The sequence below is a fragment of the Uranotaenia lowii genome, chromosome 2, assembly GCF_029784155.1.
Source record: "Uranotaenia lowii strain MFRU-FL chromosome 2, ASM2978415v1, whole genome shotgun sequence".
NCBI classification, from domain to species: domain Eukaryota; kingdom Metazoa; phylum Arthropoda; class Insecta; order Diptera; family Culicidae; genus Uranotaenia; species Uranotaenia lowii.
Window position 1 is genome coordinate 319710080 of NC_073692.1, and position 13453 is coordinate 319723532.

At 36.7% G+C, this 13453-nt stretch overlaps 1 protein-coding gene across 1 annotated transcript in view; it reads right to left on the bottom strand.

Moving 5' to 3' along the window:
- Nucleotides 1-13453, bottom strand: part of LOC129746085 (neuromodulin) — a 483903-nt gene that overhangs the window by 390054 nt on the left and 80396 nt on the right. The gene's annotated exons all lie outside the window — the stretch shown is intronic.

Here is a 13453-nt window from a genome sequence, read left to right on the forward strand (position 1 = left end):
TTCACGTTTATTTTGTTTTATTTGTTTTTATATATATTTTTTTTTTCACTGTTTGCATATTTCAGAGCAATGCAGACGCTCATAAAGTTTATTTAAAGTTTTTAAAGTTTGGCTACGTATCACGTAATACAGTAACACGGGAAGTTAATTTTTCGTTCCACTAAATCACCCACTGTGATCCTCCAACGTCTCATATAACAAACTCCATATAACTGTGCTCCGGATTGCCGTTCACTATTCACCCACTGTATTTGTTTATTTATTACTGATCACCTCGGACAAATTTGCCATTGACCGGTCGGCGTTTTTCACTGCGCGTTTACGTTCGCGTTTTGTTATAATTTTGTATACAATTACAATCAGCTGCGCTGACAACATCACGATAATTATCCACAATTTTGACTCGTTACTAATGTGATACTCTTCATGCACTTCTAGTGCATTTAAAATGTTAACCTGCGGATCGTTCGATGTTTGTGCGTTTTTGGTGTTTGTGGTACCCATTTTAATTTAATTTTAATGATTTTCATTAAACATTAAGAAACTTCAATGTATCACTGTCACGGTCGCCATGAAACATTACCATTAAGAAATGTTCGGACTTTCACAGGAGTGACCACATTCACAGTTTAAGGTTGGAATCAATCTGTTTATTCAATTATTTTAGTCTTTACAATATACCTACTGGAGGTACCTGGAGTCGATTATGGGTTTGTTATTTACTTGATCGCGTGATCGCTATAAAGAGAGCGAGGATAACGAGAGAGGGGTAAATATGTTTGACGATGAAGGTCATTAGCACCAAGTGCGCTAGACAACGACACTTTGGGTGCATCGTTCTAAAGACTTAATATGAGCTTACGTTTTTGTGCCATGTCGTAATTTATTGCGAAGTACCGTGGGTCTTCGAACTGCTCTATGCACTCATTTACATGTGTTGCATAAGCATTTCGAAGGCTTGGGTTAAAATTGATTGCTACGTGGGAATCGCGCATTTCACATGCTACACATTGTTTATAGCTCATTTCAATTTTGGCACATATTGTAATTCTTCTTGGCTGATGAAACTAGCAAAGAAAAATATCACACATCCTTGGATGATTTTTCAGAGGAAGATAAAACTTTGGATGAGACTTTTAGTAAAGTCTGTTTCACATAGATTCTGGTTGGATAAAATAGATCATTTTTCCGCAAAGAAATAACGTACAACAAAAGTAAAAATGTCATTTTGTAGGATTTTTAATGCACTTTAAGGAAAAAATACATAAAAATCATTCATCAGCTTTTCGGATGAATTTTCGAACTTTTTTTGTGATACCACCCATCATTTTCTGCACAGTACTGCTGGTAGCCTCATTCGTCATCTTGTTCCACCACTTTTCCATTTGAGCGGGTTTTTTCATGGTTCTGCCACATTTCTTCAGTTTGCCCTTAACTATTGCCCAATATTTCTCGATGGGACGAAAATCCGGACAGTTTGGTGGATTGATACTATACCACTTAACGACATCCCGGCTGTAGTGGCAGCTTGCCAGGTCCGGCCAGAACTTCACCGGACCTTTGTGGAACCGAATGAATGACAAAACCCTCTTCTGGAGTCATTCTTCTTTGTAAATATTTCCATTCATTGTGTCCCCAGTGATGAAAATCTTAGTCTTCTTCCCACAACTACAGATCCCTTGCCAAATCATCAACTTACAAGCAAATTTATCTGCGAAAACAAACTTGAATTTACCCGCAACATTCCCTTCACGCTTCGCAGGGTAAAATTTGTTACCGGGTATTTGTCCAAAATCCATTTTGACGTAAGTTTCGTCGTCAATCAAAATGCATCCGTTGTACTTGGTCAACACTTTCTCGTACAACTTCCTCGCCCTGGTTTTGACAACCAGGTTTTGTTTAAGCGTCCTGTTGGGGTGTTTGCTTGCATGATACGACCGCAAGCCTTCTCGCAAACAAATTCGTCGAGCTGTACTGTGGTTCGTCTTGACTTTTGCGCCAAATCACGCAAGGAGATTCCAGGATTATTGTAAACTGATCGAATTACATTTGCTCGCAGCTTCCGGTCATATGTTCCACTTTTACGCCTGGTTTGTTTTGCTCGATCCACCGTAAGGGTCTCCCGGTAACGCTGCAGCACCGAATTTACAGTCGATTGTGGATATTTCAGGAATTTCGCGATCTTTACCCCTGACCACGTCGCGTCGGTTTTGTGAGTGTGCAGAATTTTCTCTAGCCTTTCGCGTTCCATCGTCGATAACTTTTGACTGACTGCTTCAATCTTGATGAAATTTTCACCACTAAGTCAACAAACCATTCGGATCAAAACACTGTCAATAGATTCGCGATGTGACAACTAGGGGGCACTGCAGTAAATGAAAAGATGCGACCAGATTCTTTGTGAAACAGACTTTAATCTAACCAGTAAAATGTTACAGGCGGATGATAACGTCTAGAGATCATCTAAACTTCCGTTAACACCCAAAAGGAAGTTTTCCTTAGACAAGCTTAACAAATCTATAAAAATATCCAATATACTTCCTGACGTCTCTGTATTTGAATCTAAAGCAGATATCAGCATTTATAACAGGGCTATTAAAATCACAGAGAGAAGCCGATATAGAGGTTTTTTTCAAAACTTATATGACTTCAATGTGTCGGTTAGAATAAAATGCTGTAAATGACTGAAAAATCGCATAAAACCCCTGGAATATGGGTGTTAGTTGAAAGGGTTTAACGAGTAGAAGTCGAATTTCGCAAACTAACACCATCTTGAAATCCAAGATGGCGACTTCCGATTAACTTTAATAATGCACATTTTGTGCATTGGGTGAAAGGTCTCAGCAAGTACAGTTCGAATTTCGCTATCTGACACCATATTGAAATCTTTACTATTCAAACCTGTGTTTTACTGATAATCGCTTGAAACCCCCATAAAATGGAGGAGGAACCAAAATTCGCTATTTGACGTCACCTGAAAATGTGATTTCTACTGATCGTCAAAATGCTGTAAATGGTCGAAAATCTCAATAAAATTTCAGACGATTTTCAGTGATTTACAGCATTTTCAAGTTAAGCGAGAACCGCCATCTTTGATTTCAAGATGGCGTCAGAAGCGAAATTCTACTTCCACTCGTATAGCCCTTTCATAAAATATATTCATATTGAGGGAGTTTCATACGATTTTCCAATATTTTGATGATATCATGCGATTTTAAGTCATTTAAATAATTTTAAACTTTAGTGGCGTCAGACAGCGAAATTCGACTTCTACCCCTACTACCTACTAATATTGTAAGGGTTTCATGCGGTATCATTTTCAGGATTCTTTGACTGTTTTGAAAAGTTTAAATCTGGTACATGGAAATTCAAACTTTTGTTAAAACGACATTACATTTGTTTATTTGTGGAATCAAAGGTCAAAGTTTTTTTTCGCGCTTTAGTGAAATATTCATTTCACAAATTGATGTAGATATTTTTTTTCACATAACAATAGAAAGGGTGCCTCACATCAAATAACATCACTTTAATAAACGTTGTAGACAATTACTTAGTCGATGGAACTTTTTTATCCTCCATACAATGTAAGGTCCTATCTGTAATTTGTCATGTTTAGCCATGTTAATTTACTCACTTATTAACCTTTACGCATCTCTTTCACTTTAAGAACATTCATTCTAACTTCTTTTCTTTACCGTTTTTCACAGTTTAGAGTGGCGCATTTCTTGCCAATAGAAAACAAACAGCTGTTTATATTTAATTTTGAAAATACAATGCAAAATATCCACACATAAAAACAAATGCTTCGGCGAATTCAATGAAAATTCGAGATTTTGGCATCGATACAATAAATTTTATAAATCATGGAGTTTATTTTCCTAGAAGATTATCAAGTCATTGATTCAAATATCATGTAAAAAGATAAAATATTGACACTGCAATCGAATTTTAACGCTAGGAGCTTTTCTAAGAATCATGCTTATCTAAAATATTTAAACGGAAGTACCTATGTGGAAAACTGTAATGATAATCGATTTAAAATCAAAGCTATTTATATTGGCAAATAATATTTTCGGACACTTGGGGGCCGTTCAGATACCACGTTGACAGAAAAATAAGATTTTTACCCCCTCCTCTCCCTCCGTGGACAAGCGTGGATATATTCCCCCTCCCCGGATGTCCACGTGGACAGATTTGAAATAGTTTTTTTAAAATACCTATAATTTGACAGTTAGAAAACATCACTTTTTGCCTTTTTGTTATGGAAATGGCTGATTTATAAAAAAAATACGAATAAGTATTTCCTGATACAAAAAAAAATATATTTCTAAATTATCATATTTATCACTTGCTTTCTAGTAGCTACAAGTTGTGTAAACTTTAACTTGAAAGCTTTGCCATTTTAAGATTTTGATTTAAACATCTTAATATTTATTCACATTTAGAAAATATTTTGAAAGTAAGTATGTCCACGTGGACATGACCCAAACCCCTACCCCCCTTCTCCGTGGACAAGCGTGGACATTTCCATACCCCTTCCCCCCTAAGTTGTCCACGTGGTATGTGAATGGTGCTTTTAGGAACATTTCCCCTGTATGAAAAAAAAATTAAATTACGAAAATGTTATTCTAGAGTTGTTCCATGAGAAATTTATATATTATCTTTAAAAAATCATATCTTCGTTAAAAAAAACCATAAAATAAATTATGGCACATTCATTACGTTCGTGGAAAACTGTCCAGTTAGATGAAATAAAGCTCTCTTCCAGGAAAACTCCGGTAAAGTTTTTTCGATGGAGGCGCATGGTAGTTTGTTTGAATTCTATGCGATGTTTTCTCCATCCGCAAGAAGCTTACAACCAAGTCAAATTCAAAGCTTGGTCGCTGTCATTGCCAGAGCTTAGATTGAACAGTGCGGGTCGTTGTTGGTATCAAGTAGTCACATAATACAGAGGAACGGTTTTAGTGCTTATGTTTTAGTAACTGATTATGGCAGATTTTGGCGTCCAAAAGTCTAATGTTTTGTCAGTTCTTGTCTATCACTTCTTGTTTTGATGATTTTGCGTTTGAATGTTTTCAAATTAATAAGTTCAGAGTTAAACAAATGAACTAATAAACCTACGCAATACACAAACAACTGATACCGAATTTATCTATATATATAAAAATGAATGTTTGTCTGTCTGTCTGTTCCCTATAGACTCGGAAACTACTGAACCGATCATCGTCAAAATTGGCATATGAGGGTTTTTGGGGCCGGCGGTGGTTTCTATGATAGTTACAACCCCTTCCAACTTAAGGGAGGGGTGGCTCCCATACAAAATTTGTAGTTTTTCGAATCAAATTAAAGTCATGACATCCATTTTCTCGAGATTTTTTTCTATTGGGCGGTTTGTTTTTCGTCTCCATGGTCGAGGCGTCGCGACCCAACGTCGCGAGAGGATAGTAACCAGCATAGCATACTAATCAGTGGGAATATTTTGGCGCGTATTTCTCAACCAAGCATATTTTCAATGCAAGGCGTGGCGATATGAAGCCTTGATGTGATTTTTTCCTACTTGATTCCTAGCTCATTTGTACAGCACATGGTTATGAATGACGCCTAGATGTGACCCAGATTGACATTTTGCCGATCGAATAAAAACATTTACATTTTTTTTGCCAAAATCTGAAATTGAAAGTCATGGCACCCATTTTAAGAAATTTTCTTTTCTTCGAGGGTTTGTTTTTCGTCTCTCTGGTCGAGCAAACGTCGTCGCAAGTGGATAGTTACCAAAACATACTGTTCATTGATCGCTGGAAAAATTCAATTTCTCAACCAAGTACCTATATTTCTTATGCACGTGGGGGCGATATGCAACCTAGATGGGTTTTTTCTTGCTTAATTGTACACAGCTCATGAAAATAAATGACGCCTAGATGTGACACAGATTGGTATTTTATCAATCGAATCAAAACCAATTGAAATATTTGCAAAAATAATCCCATATTTAGTTCGTGTTAATGTAGGTAGTATTTGTTGTCTAAAAAATATAAATTTAGTTCTGATGCTAATGATATAATGGTATGACACTTTGCGGACAATTGAAAAAAAAAATACAAAAAATATAGAATTTACATACAATTTTTTAACCCATTTCGCCTACAAGGTTATTTTTGAATCATATTGATAACAGAAATATGAATAAGATGTTTTCTACAGAGGTAGATCGGAAATATTTTGTTTATCATGTAAAAATGTACTTAACTGAAGTTTTATCAAGCGCCATTTAAAGTTAAAGAAGATCAAAAAATCCGATCCGACACATGAACTGATCAAGAGCCTTTTCTTTAAATTAGATAAGATAGGACTGACGTGTGCATAAGTGAAAGGTGTCAGTGGAATAAACTGATTTTTATTGACCAAAAGTGAGGGAATTTATTTTCCGAAAGAATTTTCTTCCAAGGTACACTAGAGCATAGAGCATTTTCAAACGTTCAACTTTTCTCTGTTACAAACAAATAAAAAAATATGTTTCTTCTAGAAATTGTTACTTCGGCCCAAATATACAACTGAAACGAATCTAGAAATGAAAAGGGAAGCTTTTTATTTTAAATAATTCTGAAAAAAACACCGTACTTTTTACTTACATACTAATTCAAGTACGTACTTAACATGAAAAGTGTTCTGTGTTACATGGCTACATAAAAGAGACTTTTTATCCGCTTCTTTTTTGAAAAGTGAGACTTTAGAACTGACATACAACTGGAAGCAACATTTTTATGAGAAATTTTTAGTGTACCCTTAAAGTGTTCAAAACAATATTCCCTCCTGTCAACTTACACGGTGGGGTAAGAGCAAACGTCAAACTTTTAAGAAATTCATCTTCAAAAAGATACAATATGTTGAAAAGACCAGAAGGGGTATTCCGAATATTGAAACTGAAGCGGACATTTAAAATTCTCAAATGTCTTTGTAATTGAAGGTCATTTGCTTTGAACAGCATTCGTTAAAAGTGGAATAACAAACATAAATTTATACGGCAGGAATACTGCAGATATATCAATGAAACTTGATAAAACAAACAATCAGAAATACGTATTAAATCCATTTTAAAGCCGTTACTCTGACGCCTCTGATAATAAGCTTTGCATCTACACTTGCCCCAAAGAAAAAATCGATAATTTTCAAACCATGATAAGTGCTTTTCGGGAAAACTTCAAGCTATAATGTCTCATGTCCACGAGTTTGGCATATAACGAAATATTTTTTTAACATAATTTTTGCGCAAAAAGGATAGATATTCAAACTGATCCGAAAGGCGAGGATGATGAAAAAAGCTGTTTGAAAATGGTTATTAAAAATCTTTTTCATCGTTTTTTTTTCAAATTTCTATAGCTTACTTTTTCAACTCCAAAAAATACACCATCTAAATTCTAAAGCTAACCAGGAGCTGGAAGTGCTCATAATACAGAATATTAGGAATATACTCAAAAAACTGTCCTGATTCACACTATTGATCGGTTTTCAAAATTAGATCTCCATAAAGTACAATATGCAATAAATTCCAATATGCGAATATTTTTCTTTCAATTAGAAATTTATGTACACTCGAGCCGGGTAAATCAGCCTACCTTCTTCAAGCAGTGGGGGACAAAATTTGAAAAGATGGGGGAGCTCCCATGTAAGTTAAAGATAAACAGCTTCACAAAGAAGAGACCATATTTTGAGAGAAGGTTTTTTTTGCGCTCGGATATTTGGCATAACTCAAAAACAGACGTGACATATATTTTAATAGAAGTTCGTAACTTCCCACTTTGAGAAAAAAGGTGGAAAATCCATAAATTTTGACATTTTTTAAGTCATTATGAAGCTTTAAAAACAGAGTACAAATTTCAGATCTTGAAAAACAAATTTAGAGATCAAGTTTCAGTAAATAATATATAACATATTTGAAATGCAATTCGGAACTCCAACTGCAGCTCTCATTTCAAAGTTGTTGATTCTGAACTATGATGAGGTTTGATTTAAAAACATGCTTACAAAAATCGAAATTTGAATAAATTTTTACAAATTACATTTATTTTTGGAAGGTGTAGCAAAGCACACCGGGTCAGCTAGTTTATTAATAAATTTATTGATTAAGATTTCAGATTTCGGTTTCAGATTTTAGATAGATATTCCAGTTTCAGAGTTACAACGGTTTCAAAAACTATTCAATTTTTTTTTTAAATTTTCGAATATAAAATTATATCATTTTCTGTCTTCAGTAAAAAAGATTTTAATTCATTCAACAACTTGTTGAAGACTACAAAACGAATTGTCAATAACCAAAACTTCTACAACTTTTTTCTCAAATGTCAAAATCACTATCGGTTTTCGGGAAACATATTTGAGTTACATTACATGTTTCTAAAACTCAAATCGGTTAAGAAACAAGAGAGATATAGCGGTTTTTGTCAAAAAAGTCAAATTTATACTTGCAGGGACTTAAACGGGTAAAAATTTCTGGGACGGATGAGGGAAATGCCGAATAGTTGAAATGGTTAATATTCGGTACATCTATAATTTCTATAATAACTAGAGATGTACCGAATATTCGGTTGGCCGAATATTCGGCGCCGAATACCGCCGAAAAACCGTTAAGCCGAATATTCGGCTCACCGAATAGTTGAGCTAAGTATTCGGCCGAATATCTGCTACAGACTTGTCAATTTTTCAAATAATTTTTGATAATTTATCAAATATCCAACAGTAATGTTGCAAAAGCTACACATTCATTGAAAACTTATGGTTTCGGCAAAACATCTATGGTGTATCCGCATATTTTTCACTGTAGAGATCATTCAGAAGAATGCTGAACGGTATCGCTTTATACTTTGATTATAGTTTATTTCAGATTTTCTGGATATATTCAGGTTTGCCCATAAATCCAGTAAAGAATCCAGATAAGTCGAATCTGGCCGGGATGTCCAGATATTGTTTACAACTTCTTGAGTTTTTTCAGATTTTTTGATAAATCAAATAAAAAAACTCAAATTCCTCTTTAAATTTTTTTAAATTTTGTGTTCAATAACGATTTTTCAAAAATTTAAAAACATACATAAATTTTGAACTTTTTCAATTTTTTTTTTCAAAAATCGTTCTGAATACCTGATCGTGTGGATACATGTGGTTGAAAGTATGGTATGCTAAAGGTTAAAGATCATCTATCTTTTCAACAACTATTTGGAAGATACCTTGCTAAAATTCGACCTTCATCTAATTCAATATCAGAGAAGCAATTCCGGATAGCTTGGCACTTTTTTCGACATGTTTTATCCCAGATTTCATAGGATCCTTTATGATAAACGCCCTAGAAGCGACTAGTCCTCTGATGTCTTTTCAGTTATTGAAAGACCCCTACTGAAGGTAAAAGTTTAATGCTAAAAACCCTCTTTAAATAAACGTACAGCAACAACAAAGGCCCGTACTCAAAAAATGTCTTGTAATGTAAAATGTCATCTGGTTGAGAATAATCGACTTTAAAAACATGAGGGGCAGTAATATGGAAGAAATAGAAAGCATTGAAATAATCGCTAAAGTTTTTTTTCATTAAAAATTCAATAGAATGTTCGACCGAATATTCGGCCGAATATTCGTTTGGCCGAATAGTTGAAAAGGTCAATATTCGGTATTCGGCCGTTCGCCGAATACCACTATTCGGTACATCTCTAATAATAACTAATATTTTCTCTGTTGAAAAAGGAGCAACCATTAAATATTTTGAAATAACTTTAATCAGATAATAAAGAATTTGTAAATCATTGTTTCAAAACCATTTTACGATAAAGTTTTTCGTTTGTGGAAATGAGCGTATCCCTTTACTGCATGTACTATGAATCCGTTGAGAGAAACATTTTTTTTAAATAACTTTATTAACCTCTAACTATGAAATTTATGCAAAAAATTGTTTTTTCAATAGTTTTAATTGTTTAAATAGTGAAAATATGAGATTATGTTTTTTTTATCGTTTAACTTTAATAATTGCTAATTGAATTTATGTTGTATGAAAATTGTTTAAAATTCTTAATAGTGCTAAATACTTAGAAAGAATTAAAATTCATTAATTCATTAATTAATCGAACAATTGTTTAAACCATAAACATTCAGTTGTCAATTTTTATACAATTAAGATCAATAAAGATATAAAGTGCAATAAAGTGATCAAGAAAAGAAAGAAATAATTTTTTATTAGGAGCTGAGTTCAACAGTTAGAAAACAGAATTGCGAAATTATTCCCTAAAAACTTGAATTAAGTACCTATATGTGTAGTTCCACATTTTTAGACTCAAATGATTTATGATTATTTGTTTTGTGCTGACAAAAAATTGATGGCTTATTTACTATGCGCAGCCAAAATTGAGCACATGGTAAAATAGCTATGCGTAAGGTATTATTAACAACAAAACATATTTGACTCAAAAATATGGTTGCCTGTTGTTCATTTAAACCACGGATTTAGTAGTTTTACTATGCTTTTTTTTTTGTGCGTTGGCACTCAGCAGGGGTGTCAATTGAATTTATTGTTTATCAATGCCAAAAGACATACCCCTGTTAAACATCTAATAACTTTTTTGTCTAATAAGATACGAAGTTATGATCTCAGACAAAGTTGTTCAGCGGAAAATTTCCTTTCGAGAATTTATAAATTGGTACAATCACTATCAGCAGGCTTGGTTCCACAGCAGAAACAAAAATGATGTTGATTTTTCAGTACAAAATATTCAATTTTCCCAAAAAAAACCTAAAAGTTCAAATTTACTCACTTAAACATTACCTAAACATTTTGCAAAAAATTATGGATGAGTTTTGAACCAAAACGAAGCTTTTTAAACCCCAGGATTTGAGAAATTCAAAAATGACCCCAAATCGACTCAGTCTAAACCATGCCCAGAAGGAATACACCGAAGTGGTGGCGACGACCAGCTTACTGGTGGACCTCAGAAATAGCTGAGTTTCGTACCAGCTGTCTAGAAGCCAGACGACGAGCTCAACGGGCGAGAAATGAAGCCGATAGGGAAACGAGAGGTGCCGTTTACCGAGCAGCCAGGGTGGCATTTAAGCGAACGATTAAAGCAAGCAAAGAGAACTGCTACAGAGCGTTATGCCAGAGCGTAGATGATAACCCATGGGGCCAAGCCTATAAAGTTGCACTGGCGAGATTCGGTGGCCCAAGGTCGCCGACTGAAAAGTGTCCGGAAAAACTGAGAGAGATCGTTGCACATCTTTTCCCGCAGCATGGCCCGACACAGTAGCCACTTACCCCGTATGACGCGGGTGCCCACGACATCGGTAAGAAACTTGCAGTAAATAAGGCTCCTGGTCCGGACGGAATTCCAAATGCAGTGCTGAAGGTGGCAGTACAGACCATTCTGGATACTTTCAGAGTGGTGCTACAAAAGTGCCTCGACAAGGGTTCGTTTCCAAATTCGTGGAAGACGGCGAAGTTGGTGCTGCTACCGAAACCTGGAAAACCTTCAGGGCATCCATCATCATACAGACCCATTTGTCTTCTGGACACCTTTGGTAACCTACTGGAGAGAATAATATTTAACAGACTTTTTATCAACACAGAAGGCGAAAGTGGATTGTCGGACAGACAGTTCGGTTTTCGGAAAGGGAGATCTACGGTGGACGACATCCGAATGGTGACAGAGTACGCGAAGCGCGCATAAAAAAAACGAAGCGGACAGGTGTTCGTCACTGCGCCATTGTGACAATCGACGTTAGGAATGCCTTCAACAATGCCAGCTGGGAAGCGATTGCCAAAGCACTTCACAGGATGCGTGTTCCCAATACTCTCTGCAGGATAATAGGAAGCTTCTTCGAAAATCGAGTCCTGACGTACGAAACCGAAACTGGGTTACGATCTATTGCCCTAACAGCGGGTGTTCCACAGGGTTCCATACTCGGACCTGTGCTTTGGAATGCCATGTACAATGAGGTGTTAACGCTGAAACTACCAGCAGGCGTGCAGATAGTCGGATTTGCTGACGATATCGTGCTCATGATCACCGGCGAAACAATCGAGGAGGTAGAAGACCTTGCAACGGTGTCCGTAGAAAGGGTTGGCATCGGGATGGAGGGAGTTAAGCTTCATATAGCTCACCATAAAACAGAAGTTCTGCTCGTGACCAATAAAAGAGTTGTGCAGCATATGTAGATTACTGTTGGAGGGCACACGACATCTTCGAAATAGCAGCTGAAGTACCTTGGAGTAATGGTCGACAATCGCTTAAGTTTTGGTGCACATGTTGCACAGTTTTGGTGCCCATACTGTTGTGAAAGTGCATCGAAAGTCATCGATTCATTGGCCTGGATTATGCCGAACTGCCATAGTCCAAAGAGTAGCAAGAGACGTCTCCTTGCGAGCGTAGCACTGTCTAAACTACGATACGGTGGAGCGGCCTGGAGCTCCGCGATAGAGGTAGAGCGCAACAGATCCAAATTACGCACCACACATCGGCTGATAGCCATGCGAGTTTCCTGTGCCTACAGGACCAAATCAGCAGATGCAGCTTTTGTCATCGCGGGCATGTTTCCCATCGATATAACTCTAGCGGAGAATATGGAGTGTTACAATGCATGAGCTGTTATAGGAGTGCGTAAAATTCAACGAGCAGCGTCAATGCTCAAGTGGCAGGAGCAATGGGACGCATCGAACAACGCAAGATGGACACATAGGCTAATCCCGCGACTTTCAGATTGGGTAAATGGGAAGTATGGAGAGGTCAACTTCTACCTGGCGCAGTTCCTTTCGGGTCATGGGTGCTTTAAGCAATACCTTCATCGGTTTAAGCTTATCAGCTCGCCTTATTGCCCGGAATGCGTAGAAACGGAGGAATCGGCAGAACATGCTATCTTTGTCTGCCCCAGGTACATTTCAAGGCGTCAGCAACTTCAAAATTTGAACGCTGAAACTATTGTGAGTGAAATGTGTCGCGAAGAACAGTCGTGGCGTGCTATAGTCGACGAATTCTCGCAAATCTTGCGCGATCTAATAAGAATCAGGAAAGATGATGAACAGAGAGAGCGAGATAGTCAACCAAATTTGACAAGCTAGCGGAAGGTCTTGGGCCTCGTATGACACTTCAATTCCAAAGCAACGCGATCTTAGGACGCGGTATAACCCTAACCTGGACTCATACGTGTGGTGGGACTTAAAAGGTCTCACGTACTCAGCTACGATCTTTCCTGCAGCAAAAGGAAGCGGAGATACCATTCGGGGTGGTCGTGACGGGATTCTAGCTTGGTAGTTTCTCAATCGGCCATGCCTTGATGGTTAGAAATCCTGCGGGAGTGGCTGCTGTGACGGGCGTGAGTTATTATGAAAGCGTTACCTAACCGGCACACGTTTCGGGGTCTTCCGTACCAGTCTGAAGTTGGCGATAGAGAAAAAGAGAAAGATGATAATGGAGAAAGACCAAAATTG